The sequence below is a fragment of the Balaenoptera ricei genome, chromosome 2, assembly GCF_028023285.1.
Source record: "Balaenoptera ricei isolate mBalRic1 chromosome 2, mBalRic1.hap2, whole genome shotgun sequence".
Lineage (NCBI taxonomy): Eukaryota > Metazoa > Chordata > Mammalia > Artiodactyla > Balaenopteridae > Balaenoptera > Balaenoptera ricei.
In genome coordinates, this window is record NC_082640.1 from 97194970 (window position 1) to 97215855 (window position 20886).

General features: G+C 44.7%; 1 pseudogene; it reads right to left on the reverse strand.

Moving 5' to 3' along the window:
* Nucleotides 1–1388: 1388 nt before the first annotated feature.
* Nucleotides 1389–9741, reverse strand: LOC132360098 (ubiquitin-conjugating enzyme E2 R1-like; annotated as a pseudogene).
* Nucleotides 9742–20886: the final 11145 nt, after the last annotated feature.

Below are 20886 nucleotides of genomic sequence, written 5' to 3' on the forward strand. Positions count from 1 at the left end.
ATATTGATAAGTTTGACTCTAAAGATCAAACATTTCTGCAAGGTAGGAAACTCTACAAATCAAGTCAAAATACAAATCATAAACAGGGAAAAATATTTGTAACAAACTTGTCAGACGAAGGGCTAAATTTGTTAAAATATGAACTCCTATAAATCTATAAGAAAAAGATCAACACTCTAATAAAAAACACTGGCAAACAACATGAACAAGTCTATCACAAAAGGAAATACAAATGGTTCTAAGATAGTTGAAAAGATACCTAGGTTCCCACACAATAAACAAATATAAGCAAAAACTGTATTTTTCACTTAATATCCAAAGTTTCTTAAAATGTATTTTTGACCACCTAATTTTGACAAGGTTATAGGAAAACAGACATTTATACATTTTTGAGGTATGTCAATTGATACAACCTCGAAAGAGGGCAATCTCAGAATATTTATCAACATTTAAACTGTGCATATCCTTTCACACATCAGCTCCATGTTTAGGAATTTCTCCTACAATTACATTTAAGCTTGTGGCCGGAGAAATATTTAAGTATATTCACTGCAGCACTGAGTGTAATAGCGTATTTTACCATCTCAAAAAAGAAATGAAGAAATAGTAAAGCATGGGGCCTGCCATGTTTACCGTCTACTTTAATCCCGTCATTGTTTTCCCTCAGCTATTGAGATTCTTGTGATCTGGCCCCAGCCTACCTTTTCTCTCGTGTATCTTGCTTCTCTCTACACCCCTTACACTGGGCCAAACGAGCAAAGCACATTGTTTGCCCTGCACACTCCCACCTCCGTACCTCTCTTTGTGCTGATCCTGTTTCCTGTTGCCTGACATGCACTGTTCCCAGCCTCTCCCCTCTTCCTCATCTATGACAATCCTAATTACCCTTTATCACCTCACTCACATGCTACCTTTTCCTGAAGATGTCCTTGGATCCTCTACAATGCCCTATCCTTAGTTGAAAATTTCTACCTGCTCTGACTTTTTTATTTATTTGGCTTCTCATAAAATCGCTTTATTTAGATTCCAAACAGACCAAAGCAGAGAGAAGAGGTGACCTCAAGTTAATCCGTCCACTCGCGAGCTGGGTCCCCAAGTCCCTGGCTCCAGCCGGCGGGAGCTGCAGACAGGCCCGGGGTCTGTGACCCCCAGGCACCGCCTCCACCCCGCGCCGGCGCCCAGCACGCTAGGGGCCCGCAGGAGGCGACGGCGGGCGGGGCGGGGCCTCCCTCCAAAGCCGAGGAAACCCAGGGCGGGACCTGGGGACCGGCCCGGGGCCGGCAGCGCACACCTACCCGAGGAAGTCGAGGCGACAGAGGCGCCCGAGAGCCCACACGGTCCGTCCGGCTGAGGTAAAATTTGTTAAGCTTGTTGGTGGGCATGCGCTGTCAGGACTCTTCGTGGCCCGAGTCGTCCCCGTCGTCCCCGCCCCAGCTGCGGGCCTCGGCCTGGGCCTCGCCGCCCTGTAGTCGTGCTGGCAGAAGAGGTCCGAGCCCCGGTCGGGCACCGGGCCTGGGTCTTCCCGCAGCCCTGGGCCAGCGCGGTGGGACCTTCCCGCCGTCCCGCTCCGCGTCCGCCTTGGTCCCCAGGACCCGCCTCGGGTTCACGTGCGCGTGCTTCCGGTCCTGCCTTCGCTCTCTTCCCGCTTCGTGTGCGTCACGGAAGCGTGCACGTTGGCAGGTGGAAACAGTGTTGGGTTCGCTGAGGAAGGTGGTGATGCTCAGGAAGATGGTCCTGTGTTCTGGGTGGGTTCCGCCGCTCTGAGGGCGGGTCCCCACTCAGGGGGTAGGAGGTAGTCGAGCGGGGGTTGGAGGATGGAGACGCGCACGTCCGCAGCCTCGCAGACGTTGGGGCCCCGCATCTCGGTCAGGAACAGAAAGGCCGGCGGGAAGTAAGGGTAGTCGATGGCGATCTTGAGACGCGCCTTCAAGCAGCTGCCCTCGGAGTAGGTGTTGGGGGGCCCGAAGATGGCCACCTCCCAGTTCAGGTCGCCCTTGTCCACCAGGGTCATCCGAAGCCCTCCACCGGCTCCTCCGGCAGCCCCTTGAGCTCCAGCAGCAGCGCCTTGGGCGAGCTGGGCGCCAGCGGCCGGGGGGAGGGGCCGCCTTCCTCCGCTGCGCCCCTGGGTGCTCCCCTGCTCTGACTTTTGACGTGTGACCCTTTTGTCACAGCAAGTTGGGACCGGCTCTGGAACTGGAATGGCAGTGATATTTTGATGTCCTCCCTTTGATGCAACTGTTTTAATCTGGGGATACTTTGATACAACCTATATAAGACAATTAATGTACATCCTCCCCCAAATGAAAATATCTTCTGTTTCTGATTATATAACATGCACATACAGTTGACCCTTGAACAACATGGGTTTGAACTGCGTGGGTCCACTTATACATGGATTTCTTTTTCAATAGTAACTACTACAGTACCACAGGAGTTGCAGTTGGTTGAATCTGAGAATTCGGAACCAGGCATAGAGAGGAACCCCGGATAATGGAGGGGCCACGTATACAGAGTGCCCTACTGGGTTCTCTGAGCAGCGGGTCGGCACCCTTAATCCCCCGAATTGTTCAAGGGTCAACTGTACTTAGATATGTGGAAAACCTTAGGACTCACTCCCGTGTGTGTGTGCTGTGCTCTGTGTATGTGTATAATGGAATAAAAGAAAAATAAATTTCCTGAAATAAATTACTGAGTCAAAGAATATACACGTTTAAAATGTTAACATACGTTGCCAAACTGATCTCCAGAAAGATTCATGATTCATTCAACATTTATGGAGATCCTAGTGTGTGCCAAGTACTGTGTACTATTTAGGGTACAACGGTGAGCAACACCAGGTGTGGTCCCCTCCAGGTGTGGTCCCTGCCCTTGTGGACTCTGTGTAAGTATTACGAGGAGAAGACACATATACTGTTAGAAAAGTACAGTAGTGTGAATTCCTTCTAGTTGGGGAGTTCAAGGATGACTTCCTGGGGGAAGTGACATTTCAGATAAGGCCTGAAGCTTAAGTAGGATGTAACTAGACTAATAGGGGAGATAAGAGCGTTTTGGCCTCAGCCTGTGCAAATGTGGCTGCTGGGGGAGTTGAAGAAGGCTTGTTTGGCTGGAGTGGAAAGAGAGGGGAAGCACCGGGCAACATGAGGCTGGAAAAATGGGTAGGGAGCATGCCACAGGTGGCTTCACAGGTCTTGTTAAAGATTTTATTGTTATTCCAACAGCAAGGAGAGATAAAAGCAATGATTGGGGATCCTCTGTGTTTTAAAAAGATAACTTTGGCTGAGTAGAAAGAACTGATGAACAGAGGCAAGAATGAACAGAGGTTGACAAGGTAGGGGGCTATTATGGTTGTCCAAGTGACAGGTGATAACACCTTAAACTAGTCTGAAGTATAGATAATAATAAGAAATCAAGGCAGAAATATAGGAAAATGGATGCTTTTATGATTTTTACCAGTTAATACCACTATTAGACTGAGTATCATTGATCATTTTTGTCTTTGCCAATCCAAGGGGTGTGTGTAGAGTATAAATTATGTATAATATGGATTGTAGATACAATTTATAATATGGATTATGTATACAATTTTCCTTTGATTGGAAAGTAAGGTTGGACTTCTTTTCCTTTTTCATTGGCCATATTCATTTTTATTCATTTCTTCTTTTGAGTTATCTGAACATATACTTTGTCCATTTTCTTCTGTTCCAGGATCCAGTCCAGAATCCCACATTGCACTTAGTTATCATTTCCCCCTTGTTTCCTCTGGTCAATGACAGTTTCTCAGGTGTATATTTTTATTAGTCATTTGAATAAACCATTGTTACACTAATGCAGGGCAGAGCTTGGTAAGAATCTAAGTGCATAGTCAAGGCAAACTTAAACCAACTTAGAAGAAAGCAGATGGCAATCTGTGATCTATGTTGTGAATATTTTTCCAGTTTTTTTTAACTTGGTTTGTGTGTTTGTGTATATGTCTGTTTATGTGTGAAATCATAGTCAAATCAATCAATCTTTTCCTTTATTATTTCTGCCTTTGGTATAATGCTTAAAAGTCCCTCCATCCCAACAGATAGAACTATTTCTGTGAGTTATCTTCTGTTACTTTTACAACTATACATTGTCAAGTTATATCAAATAAGATGCAATACATACATCCTAACCCTATCCCTTATTCTCTCCAGCCTCACCTTCACTAGATGGGGCAATAAAAATCAGTACTTAGGTGGCACTTATGATATAAAATCAGCAATGTCAAAATGAAGATGTCATAATGTCTTGCTCTGCTCTGAATTTCTTTGTGGCACCTAACTTGGGTCCTGACCAAAGCCTTACCCGTGTCAATGCTATTCTTTAATTGTCTTACCAATCCTACCACATCATGAGTTCCTTGAGGGCAGGAACCACGTTTATCTCATTTTGTGTAATACATCTGTGACTGGGCCCTCCTTAGTAGACTCTGCCAACATAGCATTTTAATGCATCTATTTCCATGAAGAAAACAGAAACTCGAAACACATTGATGAAAATGTAGATTTTTCTCAACAGTTTTGTGAGGCATTTATTGTAAGTAAGAGTCCATCATAAATCATACAGCAGGACAATCAGATTTCTACACCAGGCAGCATTTCTCTCCCCTTGCTCTACAACTTCTTTCTAGTGAGAGTAAAAAGTCTAGTCAGCAAAATAAAACTCTCCAAGTTAGCCTAATAAGCACCACGTATTTTTCTTCAAACTTCCCTTAGGGGTTCATCTTATCACAGCTGTGTCCCTTGATTTTTTTTTTTTTATCAGAAAACCTTGGGCATGACAGAGAGTCAGTCAATGCTTATGGGAATCAATGAATTGGGCCACATTGCTGCTCTGATAGTGGATTTATGCAGTGACTTCTAGGAGGTAAAAAAGACTATTTACTTTTCTAATTCTTCCTTGTTTTCATTTTATGGAGAGCATTAGGACTCTATTGGAAACCACCATAATTTTACGGGCTACCAGGTGAAGTTAATTATAATAAGGCTCCATCTTAAATTCCCACCAAAGGGCTTAGTTACTGGAGCAGCATTTTCTTAAATGGGCCCTTAGCATAGACCCAGAGGACAGTGTTACGGAAAAGCAAACAGATGGTCTGGATGAGCTGAGAATATGGCTATCACCTGTCTATTCTGGGTGGCCAGCCAGAGGCAAATCCATCTGGAATAAAGCCTTTGGGCTAGAAGCCAACAGCCCCCAAATGGGATGTTTTCTCCCTTCCCTGAAGAGAGAGAAGAGAGGAGTTGAGAGGCTAGAGCAACCCTAGACAAAGTAGGTGTAAACAGTCTTAGTCCTAAGGACCAAGCCATGTGCACACAGGTGAGCAAATGAGATTAGAGGTGGCTGGGAAGGTAGCTGTTTAGCTTCAGATCACCTGCTGCCTCACTCAGAGTTGGGTTAGGAGTGGAGCCATGGAACGTTTGAATATCAACTGAGCACCAGGGCACAAGGTAGGGTCCAGTTCAAGTTATTAGAAGGCTTGTGTCCTGGCACCTAAATTCTGGCCTAATGATGAGTGGGGTCAGTGCCCCTCTTTTCCTCCCCTCTTTAATTTCCTAATGGCTTCACCCTGCTTCCTGAGCCCTGCTCAGCCTTAATTTACCTATAACAAGTTCCCCTCATATGAACTGATCTCTTGGTGATAATGTGACCTCTAGAAAAGTCATTTTGTCTCTCTGAGCCTCAGTTTTCTCATCTGAAAAATATAAGGAAAATAATGAAAGATAATGTGGGTAGAGCAACCAGTACAGTACTGGGCACCTAGTTGGTGCCCCTGTTGTTCGTCTTAGGAGAAGCTAAGGCTGTTTCCAGCTGTCGGGACACCTGAGGCTTCACATTCTCTCAGGCCATTGGAGGGGGACGCCTCGAGCAGCAGGGACGGCAGGAGCCTTGCTTTTCCTGATTCTTTGCTGCATCAAAGTTCTCAGCACTTAGATTTCTTGCCTGTTTTGATGCCCAGATGATGGCTCCCTGGTATCTCTTTGAATGCCTCAGCCCATGAGTTATAGCGTCCGCTGACCTCTCTGCAGGGTAGGACAATGGGCTAGCGACAGCTGTGGGAACCACGGTAAAGAGCCCGCAGAACCAAAGCTGCATCTGGGTTAACAACACTGTGGCGTTAGGGTAGCTGTCTTGAGGACTGTAAAAATAAGAAGAAAAGAAATCCAAGCCCCAAAACAAAGACAGATGTTGTGACTTAGGAAAAGAGCATAAAGGGATAACAGTTTAGAAATTTGTTTTCCTAACAGCAAGTAGATACTTAATTGTGTTAAAATAAATCGAAAGACATTTTATGTTTACATCAAAATTAACCAAAAAAGGCAGATAAATGAAAATCTAGTTTTTTCTACTCCTCCATTTCCCCTTTTCTTTCTTCATTTTCCTCTCTTCCTCCAATACAATAAAACATTCCTCCTCTTAATTATTCCACAGGGCTCAGGTAGGCTGGAATCAGTGCTATGGTAGATGTAATCCATAAATGGGAATCTTGGAAATTTCACCTCCCCCCAACATCTGCTGCTAAGTGTACTTGAATCTGACTGAGGCAGAAACCTCTATTAATATAAATGTGAGTTTAGTGTGCTAAACTCACAGTTAGAAGCCCATTCTGGGGACGAGTTGGGTTTAAAATCCAGTCTCTTCTCCCCTTGCCAAGACTCTGCCTGCCCAGAGAAGGTGAATTGCTGAGGCCTTGGTAATGGGCCTGAACAAAGGCCCTCCTGGAATTGGGGCAGAGATGAAGAAAAAGAGAGACATTTTTGAGAGACTGGGACCTGAAAGCCCCATGATGTGACTATGCTTGCAGGATGGTCAAGAGTGCCCAAAAGACAGGAGAAGTCTGCAGTAGGCAATACAGTCTAGGAGAGGAGAGAGGAGGCTGAGAGTCTAGTGGGGAGAGGAATCCAGGGAGAAGTCTTCAGGAGGCCGGGGAGGAAAGGAGCCCTTCTCTGAATGTCAGGGTGACTTGGAGCGCAGCCTGTCCTCAATGCAATGATAGGACTCAGAGAAGCCAGACAGGGAGGATGGTGCATCCCACTGGCCACACACTGATGACAGATGTTATGTTTTGGCTGGCGTGGAGTGGAGGGCCAGGCTGTGGGGCTGGGATCAGGGAACAGGTGGAAAGAGGGTGGGGATAATAGTAGAATACGAGAATGAAACAGACTCCAAGCCTATGCTTTTAGGCCCTGTATAGCTGTGATTTATCTACTTTTATGTAGTTGAATAGAGTTTGTCCTTTAGAGAGTCTACACCCTGTAGGAAAGTGGATTTGCTTTGTGCCTCACTGAGCCTGACTGAGTGGCCTCAGGTTGTACTTCAAGGTCCTAAGGTGGAGAGATGCTGAAGAGAAGTGATGGGGAAAGTGGAAGGCCCAAGGTGGTGTTCAAAATAAGAAAGACCTTCTACTTGGAATACCCTAGACCTGCTTTGTCTTAGAGGGTGAGATGGATTATGGCCTGCAAGACTAGGGCAGGAAACATGAAAAAAAATTTTTTTTAAGTGACAGCAGAGAGTGAGGCTGTAAAGAGATGGGTAAATCCTAGACTGACTTAGGCGTCTTCAAAAGGGGAGTAACTGCGTTCCTGGATGTCCAAAGAGAAGGTTGGGGGCAAAGTAAAAAAGAAAAAAAGAAAGAAAATAAACTGCTTCCCCAAATACATGAAGATGTGTAGGATCTGGGAAAAGTGGGAGAGATTCTGTTTGGAGAATCCAGGGCAGCAGATGGGTAGCTTAGGGTGAAAATACCATGGAGATGAGGTTTCTGACGTGGGAGTGGGAAGGAACATTGTCTGTAACGTTGTCTGTACTCAGAGCTCAGCCAGAAAGGCATGCTTTAGTCACATGGGACACAAGGAGCAGCCAGCGAAGTAGGGTCGCTCTACAAACTGACCTCCACACCTGGCTGAGCCAAGCATGATGTGGGACTTGGTGAAACCCCTGTGTGGCTGTCAGTCCAGAGCCTGCACCCTGGACTCTCCCAACATGTGCTAAGGAGGTTTTCGTGTGAGCTGTGTGATCTGAGGGCCCACGTGGGGCTTAAATTATCTGAGAAGGATGTAGAGCTGGACAGTAATCCTGTTTTACCACCTGGTTTGGAGGCTGAGGAAGACAAGGGGAAAGATGCAAGGAGTTTTGTCATGGAGAGAAAACACACTGGGTTGGATGGATGAGTTAGATGGTGGTTAGCCCTTCCACAGGCAGCTGATCTTGTTTACTCAATGGGCCCCTTGGTTTTGAAGCTTCTTTTCAGTTCTCTGAGACTGAGGCAGACCTCACCCTCACTCCCCTTTACTTAATACCCTCAGCCCGGTCTTCATGAAGTGCCAGAGGCTTGTCCATATTAACGTCATCCCAACAGAGGCGCCCCAGTCACCCTGCACGGGAAGCCAGTCTCCAGACTTCAGGGCCTGATGCGCCAACCCTGTGTGTCGGCCCTACACGCCACAGAATGCCCCTTTGTCATGGCCACTGCTATCAGTGTTAGCACACACTACCCAGAATCATTGTCTTATTTAGCAGATGAGAAATTCAGAGTTCAGGAAAGGTAAGTGGCCTGCCCAAGGTCATAGAGCTGGGGGTCAGACCAGACTGTGTTTTTCCTACTCTACCTTATTCCCCCCAATTAAGTCCTTCTCCACAGTCACTCCTTAAGTTGTCCTCATTTCCTCAAACTCCCCAATTGTCATTTCACAAAACAGCATTCTGTTCCTCGTAGCTAACTCTAATACCTCCACAGAAATACTGGTCACTGGAACAGACACACTCACAAAAACTCACCCTTGGAAAACATTGTCAAATTCAGATTTAGGCCAGAAAAGAAAATCAAACTAAATTATATTCTTATGTTTCTTTAATTCTACCATAAAACCAAAAACCTCCAATGAACCGGAAAATCTCTCCACAAAAATCATTAAGTTAAAAATAAACTTTAAAAATTGAATGGCAGTCAACAAGAATAATAGAAAATGTAAAACCTTCAGACTAGAGCAGTAATTATCTTATTGATTTGAAGGCTAAATGGGAAGAAAGGGAACTTGGGGATAGGCTATGACTAATGATTGCTGCCCTTTGGCTGGAAACTTCGAGGCATGATGGGTGATTAAGTTTTAGGATCCCAGATGGAGGCCACTCTCTCCCCACCTCCACCGTGAAGAAGTTTATTCAACAGACTGTACCCCAAAGCACTTTTGCTAGCAGTTCTAATGTGGCCATACAATCAAATAACAGTTCTTTGTAAACTGTAATAGACATTACAAAGGCAGGTGGTACCTTATAAGGTCTTGTAGTACCTTGGATCTGGACCACTGTTATATCCTCAGAGGGCCTGGACTTCTTAAACGTTTGTTGAACAAATGAGTCAAATAGTCTACAGATAACACCTTTCTGATATTACTCCTTCTGATTATATGCAAAGATTTGGGTGTGGGGTGGGGGCAGGGAAGATACTCATTTACCATCTATTTGCAACCTAAAAACTGCCCTAATCAACGACTGTGGATTCTTACCCTGCTTGGAAGGATCCTATAGAAAAGGAGTCCTTTTCCTGAGAAGGAGGTTGGAGAAGATGGCATTGCCAAGATTCTAGAATGTGGACTCATCAGGGTTCTCCTCGTGACACCACGTGATTTGCCCTTTACCTTGCTCGTTGCCACCCTCCTCCGTAGCCTGGCTGGGCTCTCTCAGGACGTTCGTTTCAGCCCCTGGAAACTCCGACATCACTTGATTTCTATGATCCAGTCCTTGGAATTTTGCTTTCCCAAACACTAATAAATCCACAGAAAGTACACTGAAGAAGTTTTTTAGGTTTCTCTTGAGGATAAACTCCATTCACTCATTTATTCAATAGATATTATTGATGACTTACCAGGTGCCAGGCCCACGGCTATTACTGAAGATCCAGCCCTGAACAATACAGACTAGTGCCTCTTCTTAGGGATCTTGAATGTTAGTGACTGGGAGAAGGGCCCCAGTGAAGTGGGCTCTGCCGTGGCTGGGCTCCACCTCCCATCCCATCTCAGGGCAGGTTTTGCAATAGGGAAGGGAACAGTAGCAAGTCTGCTAACTTTGGGTAAGTAACAGAGGTGACATCAACAACCTCACTCTCAGCAAATTTAGGCTAGTTCACCTTGTTGTTTTTTTTTTTTTTTTAATTAATTATTTATTTATTTCTGGCTTTGTTGGGTCCTCGTCTCTGTGCGAGGGCTTTCTCCAGTTGCGGCGAGCGGGGGCCACTCTTCATCGCGGTGCGCGGGCCTCTCACCATCACGGCCTCTCTTGTTGGGAGCACAGGCTCCAGACGCGCAGGCTCAGCAGTTGTGGCTCACGGGCCCAGTTGCTCCACGGCATGTGGGATCCTCCCAGACCAGGGCTCGAACCCGTGTCCCCTGCTTTGGCAGGCAGATTCTCAACCACTGCGCCACCAGGGAAGCCCCCACAGGAACTTCTTGAAGCTACCTAAATCCATTCTTGAACAAGGTGAGGTTATAAATACAGAAAATAATCAAAATAAAGAATTGGTGGTTGGTGGTAGGGAACCATGGAGAGAATGAAAAATTTCCACAAGATGTGCCTTCGCCGTAACAAGAATTTACCTTGTAGGGCCCTGTCCATTTCACCCTGTTCTGTTGCCTGATGATGTACACAGCTCTTTCTCAATAGCTTGAATTCTGCCTTCCTCTTTGCCTTTTCCCACCCCTCCCTTGAAGTGGGGAAGCAAACAACCAAAACACAAAAGGAACAATGTCCCAAACTACAAAATATTAATGGAATAGTCACTCCAAATGAGATTTTAAAGAGGCACTTTAAATGCAACAAAGACCTAAGCACTAACGTCAATGTTCCTGTAAGCAGAAAATAAAATCTACAAATAAAGTTTCAGTGGAAGGTGTATCATTTTATTTCATTAATATTCATATTCCAAACTCATATACGCAATGACATAGAACTTCATGAGATAATTTTGCTCTTAGGAAACAAACAACAGCCTCAGACCAGCCTAATAAACATTCAAAACATCATCCACACCAGGCACAGGTGTTCTCCACTTGCCGCCTGTACTGATGTTTAGTGGGCTAGAGCTCTAAGCAGCGTCATAACTGGTGCTCTGGTGTTGCATCCCACATGCTGCTGGAATGAGATGGGCTGATTGGTCCTGCCTCTTTGTTGGAGGGTACAGGGTCTCCAGGATCTTCCTAGTCATATATGTATTCTGGCTTTCCATATTTGTGGTCAGAATGACACTTCTCCCAGCCTTCCCTGACTGATCAAGGACAGGCTAACTCTGAAGAAAGGTGCTTGAGAGTCTTCTGGCCTCTGACTGACAGCCAAGCCCTGCTGAGGTCTTTAAACCTGGACTCCAGTGACCTGCTCTGTGCAAGGTGCAAGGTGGTGAGATAATGTACATACCACACTCAGAACCAGGAGAGTTTGATTTTTTGATAAACTGACCTGGCCTTAGAGAGGATCTACTGGACTCTAGGAAATGATGGTCTTTGCTGCTTATAAAGAAGGGAGATACTCACTGCATTATTCAACCTTCACAGTAGTGTTCCCGTTTTGCCCCCGAGGAATCCAGAAGTGACTTTTCCACTTTACAGGCTCTGAACACTGGGCTTTTGTTCCCAAGTTCAGTGTTGTTCTCCTCATGCCAAAGCTGCTCTAAAAATAAACTGAGGAGCATTATGAATTCCCAAGGGAATTTCGTCCACATTTAAATTCCTTACAGTCATGTGGGAAGGAAGGCCAACAGAAGAGAACATTCAGATTAGAGACACAGGGAAGAAACCTGAGGGAAAACCAAGGATTTCAGCAGAATACATTTGAATGGGAAGGGATCCTAAAGACACTCCAGGGGGGAAAACCACACACATTGCAGCTGAGAAAACTGGAGAAGTGTCTGACCCAGATAAGTAAGGTTTGGTTTAATGTCTAGATTCTGGTTGCTTAATTCCCTGACTGTTTGCTGTCAGGTCGGCAAGGAGCAGAATAACAGAGTGCTTCAGAGCACAGGCATCTGAGACGGATTTTCTGGGGTTACGTCTGATGCTGCTCCTCTAACTTGGGCAAGGGCCTTAACCTCTCTGTGCCTCAGTTTCCTTTCCTGTAAAATGGGAATAATAAAGCTGATGTGCACGTGATCAAATGAGTAACCTTTGTTTACAGCAGTGCTTGGCACATAGTAAGTGTCATAGTTATTATTACGATTACAGCTACTGCTACATTTTCTGTGACAGCCTCCAACCAGGTTTCATTTATCCAGACTCTTCTGTTTCAATAGCTCCTCGCTGTTTATGGTTCCTGGACCCAATTGCCGATCTACAGAATCAGAATCTCAGTGGTAGGAGACTAGGAATCTGTATTTTAATCAATGTCCCAGGCAAGTCTGGAAAATACTTGTCTGCTGAGCAAATTCCTCATCTGGGCCCTGGAGCCAGTTTAGGATCAAGCTTCCATCACTTAGGCCCAGCTTGCCTCTCCTCAGCTACTCTGCCCACTGGCCGCATCTTCCTCTGGGACCATGAAGCGTTCTATTTTCTCATCCTTGTGTGAGGAATTGCTGTTCTCCTCCAAGTACACAGGGACGTTCCTGCATCCTGGCTGTGCTCAGCTATCCCCACTGCCTGAAAAACTCCCACTGCCACTCCTATTGCCAAGCCTTCCCCAGTTGTCACTTCCCAGTGTTAGGCATTTTTTCTTCTCTGCCTCTTCCCCTGGTCCAGCAGAAGTCCTCATGCAGCAGAGCCAGCGGTGGCTGTCTCCTCCAGAGACCTGTCTCCCAGCTCATCTACAATCCCTTCTAAGCTGGAAATTGGATCATGAGAAACTAAGGAGCCCTGACCCTGTGTTACCAGCTGCTGGCTCTTCACCCAGTGATGGTGGGGTGCAGGTGAGATTATCTTCTTCTCTCAGGAGTCAGATCCTGCACTTATTCTTACACTCGCTGGTACTGGGCCTGCATCACATGGCAAACCCTTGGTCCCTCCACACCCTGTTTAAGCCCTTTTCCTTGTGTTTGGCCCAGTTTTCCAGAACTGCTCTGTTGCCACTTTGCTCTGTCCACCATCACTGCCCACACAGGATGTGGGTGCCCTCCCCGCTGCCCTTGCTCAGGGTTTGAAACAGCCCAATGTAACCACCACCTCGGTCTGGCCTGCCCTGACCTGGACTGCTGAGTGCAACCCTCCTTTCCAGGCCCTGTGGCCTCGCTGCCAGTGGGAGAGAATTCTGAGTCCTGGATTGCGATGCCCACCATGAAAAGGAGGTCAGAGAGGAGGCTTGGGACTGCAGTCCAGCCCCAAATGGCAGACCTCCCTGGAGATGCAGGAGCTAGCCAAGGGGCAGCCGAGGGGCAGGCATTCCTGGTGTTTTGGCTGCTGCCTTTGCCACTCTCTGGGGCTTACCACATGCTCTTTTAGGTCTGTTGTTTGGCCTGCTTTGTTATCAGGTCCTGTTCCCCTCCTCCTAGCCCTCCCTTTACTCTCTCCTCTGCCACAAAGGGGGTGAGAGTGGAGAACCTAGCAGTGGGGTGGGGAGAGATGCACTTTGGGGTGTGATCATGGTGCAGGGAAGCCCTCAAGGCTTGGAGCCGCAGCTGGGAAAGGTTCTCTATCTTCCCACATTGTCATTTCTCTGAGGGCAGTGAGAAGGTGCCAGTGGTGGTGCTATATCCCAGGACTATTTATTAACTCCTTTTTGTACAGATTCTATTCTTTCTCCAATAATCAAAGCTGACTGTTTGCAGGAACAGATACATGACTTACCCTTTAATTTATTCTTTGATTCAGCAGATATTCACTGAGAACTCACTGCCTGGGCCCTTGGGGTAGAGGTGTGGGAAGAAGGCTTGTGCAGTAGGTGAGACAAGCCCGTGGCTGACACAGTGCCTGGGGTTGAGTAGGCTCGGAGAATGGCGCTTAGATGGAATCAGGCCACCCTGATTAAGATGCTATGAATAAAATATGAAAGGGTCAGAGGATCTTTCTCAGCTGCAGTGTCTGAGGGAGGTGTCAAGGTAGAAGTATCACTTGGATTGGACTTGAAAGACAGTGGGTATGTGTAACCAGACAGGTGAGGTGAGCACCCCAGGTGGATGAATCAGCCTCAGGAGATATATGGAGATTGAAAGGTTCTGGTATGCTTGGGAAGTGAATAATGTTTAGCTTGGCAAAAAACCTCGGGTTTCTTAAGGGAAATAGTGAGTGAAAAGTCTAGAAAAGTTGGCCAAATCAAGCCTTTGGAAGACCTTAGAGCCAAGACTAGGGGTTCTGACTTGATTTGGTCAGATATTCTCTCAGAGATAAATGAATGACAATGACCACATAGGCTGTTCTCTCATAGATAAATGAATGACAATGACAACAAATTAGGCTTTAAGAAGCCGAATCTTGCCTTCTAGACCAGGAAGACCATCAGCAAAACAGCTTGGGAGGAAAGGGGTGATGGCAATGTGAATAGAAAGGAAAAGAGATACTGAGAGTGGTCCTAAGGGAGACTGAGCAAGATTTGGCGGGGATCAAAGAGAGCTGAGGGACCAGGAAACCATGTGCTTCTCTATAGATTCCAGTTGGCCAGAAAGCTTCTGAGATCAATATTCACAAACATTTTCCAGTGCTTACCATGTGTCTCGTGTGAGAATAAGCAATATAGGAACAGCGAAGGTGAATAAAACATAGTCCTTACTCCAATTGAAAAGAGGACTTAGAGGAGAGGCCAGGTCGGCCTACACTGTTCTATTTGGAAAGAAAGTCAGAGATGATTGAATGATTTCTTTAGTATCTTCTGTGAAGTGTGGATGAGGGAAAAGGGATCCAGGTCCACTACTTCCCTATATAGTTCAGTGATTTTGTTTGGCTTTGTTTCATTCAGTAGCTATTTCCTTTGACTCTAACATGGGATATGTATTGAGTCACAAAGTTGAGAACTCCCCTAGGGTCTCCTAGTTTTGGAGGATGATCAGAGGCGCACATACAGAACTACAGGGCTGGAGTAAGGAAGAAGACACAAGCGATTAGTATGGGATTGAAAGGCAGGTCTTATGCCTCAGTTAGGGAAAGGAGCTGAGGGGAATCTTTGTGGGAGAAATGACATTTAAGCCAGACTTAGGATGGAGTAGGAATTCAATAGGCAGACATAGGGGAAGTGAGAGTGGCTTTCCTGGTGAGAGACTCATGGAGAGCAAGGGCAAGGAAACAGAGAACATGGGGCATGTTTGGGGAATGTTATATTGTCTTGTTCAAAAAGCTTATAGGCTGAGCATAGCTTTGTTTATACTAGGATTTTGTTTTGTTTTGTTCTGATAATGGAGTCAAGAATAACAGTTGGAAATCCAATTAAGTGGTTTAGAAGTTGTGGTTTAGTTGTTTCCAGTTATACAACGTGCTGGGCTTCTTGTTGCCCTAGAAGACATCCTTGTTTGTTAGCCAGCTGTCAAGAGTTCTTTGATTAGGTGGTTTCTCCATTCCAGCCCGGAGGTATGTCTGTGGAGCTTTTATTTTTGGAATTAATGTATCTTTGAGAAGGAGACTCTGATTACTCACTATCCAAGGGGTGGAAATCATGCTGCTTTCAAGTCTGTTTAGTGTGGGTAACAGGACATATATGGAAATCACCAAGTTGCGTAAACATATTCAGGGAAACTGAAATGCTCAAGGCCAGGACCAGGCTGAAATTGGTGTTTAATACTCTCTTATTTCATCATTCTGGATCTTCCTTCTCTCTCAGAGTTGTTGATTCATCAAAGAGCAACTAGAAATATTATGACAACGGTATCTTTCTCATTCTAAGTAAGAGGACAAGGAGGACCACCCAAGGGTAAGAGGCATAATTAACCAACTTAATAATCAGCAACAAATTGTCAATAATTCTTAACTATGTTCTTTTGGTAACATTATGTGCTAGTATGACTAAAGTAAACACAAGAGTAGATTTTTTGTCTTTTTGGCAGGGCCTGGTAGGGGGATGGTGGTTGGAGTTGGGGAGTTGCTTGCCAAAACAGAAAGGATTCTAATAAATCCATTAGAACCAAATCCTAGACATGTCTTCAAGCATGAAAAATGGAACCTGGTGCCTGATTGTATTGCTTTCCTAGGGCAATGGAAAGCAATACAATGTTTTGATGTACCCAAAACAACAAAAATTAATATTCTCACAGTTTTGGAGACCAAAAGTTTGAAATCAAGGTGTTTCCAGGGCTGCATTCCCTCTGAAGTCTCTCAGGGAGAACCCTTCCTTGCCTCTTCCAGCTTCTGGTGGCTCCAGGTGTTGCATAGCTCGTTGCTGCAAACTCTAATCTCTGCCTCCAGCTTCACATGGCTTTCTTCTCTGTATGTCTCTGTGTCTGAAATCTCACTTTGTGTTTCTCTTATAAGGCCATCTATCATTGGATTTAGGGCCCACCCTAAGTCTAGGATGATCTCTGAGATCCTTAGCTTAATTCCACCTGCAAAGACCATTTCCTAAATAAGGCCACATTCACAGGTTCCAGGGATTAAGAAATAGACATATCTCTTTGGGGGCCATCATTCATCCTATGACACTGAAAATGCATTCTCTGCTGGCACAAGAATGTGCCATTCTGTCCATCAACAAATCCTTGTTGATGACCATGGTTAGGACAGCCGAGCAGGGTTGGACTGGATTCAGTGCAAGAAGAATTGAGGTTGTAGCCAGTCTAAGTAAACTGCACTTGGAACAAAAGGAGTCATGTGATTTACGTATGGACAGATATTATAAGTTCATTTTACTAATCAGAGTGTATTCTGGAACCATATCAACTTTCCTGATAGACTCCAAGACTGAGAATTAGAGATCATCCAAAGAAAGTCATTTACGTAGTACATTTTGTCATTCAGAAGGTATTTTGTTGTTTCTTGATTTTTTTCTTCTCTTTTAAAAATAGAAAACTTTAAGTTGATCCAGTTGGACGTCTGAAACTCTGAGAGCTCTGAAACATTGAAATGTTATGGAATAAAAAAGTACATTTTAAAGAAAGTCTCCCCTAAATAAATGGAAGACAGCCCAGTAATTGTACACATCTAAGAAATTTTCAAGTGTAATTAATGATACCCCATAAGGATCAGAGTTCCTTGTTTTTCGTATGGACGTACTAAGATGTTGAGAAGCCAGGGCCATAAATGCAAAGTCAGCTCCCTAAACAATAACTGCAAAGTTCCTTTTCTCTTCTACTAGCTGAGAAACATAGCCACGTACATATGCCTGCCACTGTCCCCCAGTGCTTTGCGATGGTACTGGAAAATTGCTGGGAGAGCACTGACTCACTGGAAAGGTTCTCCTTTCTAAAGTAAACAGCCAGAATGAAATCATGTCAGCAACATTTACCAATTTTATTTTTAATTGGTTAATATGCCTTTGATCACTGAAGGGGAATAAGTGAATGAGGGCCAGCTTAAGCCTAAGGACCAGCAATATTGCCTTGTGTGTTCCTTTAGATCATTTCCCACCATCCACCTGAGATGCAGTTATTTATTAGCATAATATGGATAAGATCTATCCGCAGGGCTTAAAGATGGAAATTGAAACTCTGTGATGATTTAGCTGAAAGTTACTGGAGCATTCATAAAGCTGTCAGAATTACAAGAGAAACCACATTAAGAAAATGCCAGCAATAGTTGCTATTAAATGGATATTCAAATATCATCAGCACTGTTAGCCATAGCGGGCTGGCCTAATTTATAATTTATCTCCTGTACAAGGGGATAATGGTAGCTGCAGGTTCAAAGGAAAGTGGATCATAGGAATGATATAAGGCAGAGTGATAGCATATTTTTTTTAATATAAATTTATTTATTTATATTTATTTTTGGCTGTGTTGGGTCTTTGTTTCTGTGCAAGGGCTTTCTCTAGTTGCGGCGAGCGGGGGCCACTCTTCATAGCAGTGCGCGGGCCTCTCACCATCGCGGCCTCTCCTGTTGTGGAGCACAGGCTCCAGACGTGCAGGCTCAGCAGTTGTGGCTCACGGGCCCAGTTGCTCCGCGGCATGTGGGATCCTCCCAGACCAGGGCTCGAACCCGTGTCCCCTGCACTGGCAGGCAGACTCTCAACCACTGCGCCACCAGGGAAGCCCAGCATATTTTAACACATAAATCAGGACATAGGACCAAAGACTTTTCCCTGATTTGTTAATTTATTTACATCTTTAAAAGGTATTCTCAGTAATAAATTACATTTATAGAAAACAATAAAATAAACTGAAAAGGCACAAGCTCGACTTTTATTCATTCAACAAATACTTATTGAGTGCCATTTGTATGCTGGGCACAGTTTTAGGTGCTGGATATGATGTAGACTAAACAGACAAAATACTGTATTCAGTCATTCTGTCCACAAACGTTTTCTGAGTGGCTGCTGCATGCCAGGCATGTGCTATGGCTTATATTCTGTCAATTCACAATCATATACATTTGTGATCATATATACTTGGGAAATGACGTGCTACTGATTCTCTGACCCTGACAATTCCTGGGAGTACCTAGGTGTCTCCTGTGAGTCAGCTGGGTACTCCTGACCATTGCCTACTAGCCAAGCTAGAGCGCCGTGGACTTGGGCCTCAATGAACAGAGTAGCTGTTGTGAGCCGAAATTTTACTCCCATTTACGTGGCTGCCTTGATGTCTGTAGCCTCAGTGCTGGTGGAGCTGGAAATCTGGGTGTGATGTTGGTACCCCTGGAATAGAGCCATGTGCCCCGATGATCTTGTCATGACTGTGAATGTGCTCCTCTCCAGCACACTGAGCTCAGGTTGCTTGCGCCCCCATTGTTACCGTGTTTAGCCAGGCAGTTCTTTCCATGATCTTTCCCAAGCAGAGACTCCATTGCAATCTTGCATCCCACCTGACACGTCTATACCCATTTCCTCAGCCCCATGTAAATCTAGGATGTTAAGTGTCTCTAAGGAGCATTGGAGGTACCTCCTCCACTCATTGTGAGCCCCTGAAACCTGGACCCCACCAGGCCAAGACATCCTGTTACACTCACATGCATCTTTGAAAACAAGATGGCTGGAAAAAATCTTGGGCAGCTGGATTTAAGGAATAGAGCCACAAGGCCAAAACTGAATACCACAAAGTTCATGGTAGAAAAGCTAGTATTCTATGGAAATAAACAGGAAGATGAACCAGGAATCAATTACTAAGGCAATAAACACATTTAGGTATGAGCCCCATACCCAGAATCGAGGTTGAAATTAGGGTGCAATAATTAGAAACATGGGAATTTGCACTTATGATTAAATTAAATTAGCAAAAACTTAATGAACTACACTTGGATCTTCACAAGGGGAAATTATTACTTACATTTATTCTGCCATTCAAGATATGGATACTGAGCTCTCCTCTGATGCAGACGTTGCACTAGGTGATGGGGAGGTAAGGATGAGTCCTTTCCTTGCCTTTAAGCAGCTTAGAGTCTAAGACAAGAGTCATAAAAGTATGGCCCTTGGGACAAATCCAGTGAACTTCCTGTTTTTGTATAGCCTGCAAACTAACAATGGATTTACATTTTTATATGGTCAGGAAAACAAAAATCAAAAGAGTAATATTCCTGACACATGAAAACTATAAGAATTCCAATTTCAATGTATATAAAGTGTTACTGGAACACAGTCATGCTTGCTTGTTCATGTATTGTCTGTGGCTGCTTTCCTGCTACAAGGGCAGAGTTGAGAACTTGCCACAGAGACCTTAGGAGCCATGAAGCCTGAAATATTTACCCACCCCTGATCTGACAGAGGGCGTTGCACGGACAAAAGTGCATGACTTAGGGGAGAGTATGGAGGTAAAGATGTATCCAAGGATACTCTTAGAGTCCTGAGGAGGGGATTAGAAAGAGGCACAATTTTCAGTTTCTTTAAGGTCACTAGAACAAATGTATACCCAATCAAAGAGAATTTTAGATTTTTTTTTTTCTGGTACTTAAACAAGGAGCCAAAGGAATAACAACAACAAAAAATTATTATATTTCCAGCTTAACTATTCTTTTTTTTTACTTATTTTATTATTAGTAGTAACAATATTTCAGCTTTGTCTTAATACCAGTTTATACACACAGGTATAAATTATGCTTTATTACCAGTTGTCTTATATGTGTTATTAAAACATTATTTGTTCAAGAGATGCTGCATAGGATGGAGTTTAAAAAATAAAGATTCTTTAATTTTTAAGTAGTCTGAAAGCAGTGGCCTGGAGCAGCTCGGCAGGGCTGGTTCTCTGCACAAGGTTCAAATGGCAAGTCTCCCAGTTCGGCCTGAGACAGGGGTGCCCTCTGAGTGATGCCTTTTTTAATAGATTGGTCTTCCTAGGATGGGGAGGGGTGAACCTTCAAGCTAGCAAGACAGGGGTATACCAACCGTGGCAGTTAGCTATGCATGGCTGACCTCAGAGGCATTTTTAAAATAGAACCTCATCCATACCTGTCCCAGGAGAGCTGAGGAGAAAAAAAGAAGATCTGGGGCTTTTGATTCCCATTTTACTCTCTCACTTTTGGCTTCCTCTAGTGACAGTAGAAGCTCATGGTCTAATGGCAAGTGGTCAAGGACACAGGCCAATAGTCCACACTGCCTTATACTGAGGGGCAACATAGCATTGGTTGTGGGGTTCTGATGCCTGGATTTGAATCCTAGCTCTGACATTTGGCAGCTTTGTGGCTTTGAGAAATCCATTTAGCTTCTATGCTTCAGTGCTTTCTAAATGAGGAAAATAATAGCAGCTATCTCCTAGGATTATTGAGGATTAAATAAACTCATCCATGACAACCGTTTAGAACAATGCCTGCCACATGGGTGAGTCCTTAACATTTGCCATGATGATGACGATGATGATGGTAATTACTGTTACTTTACTCTCTTGGA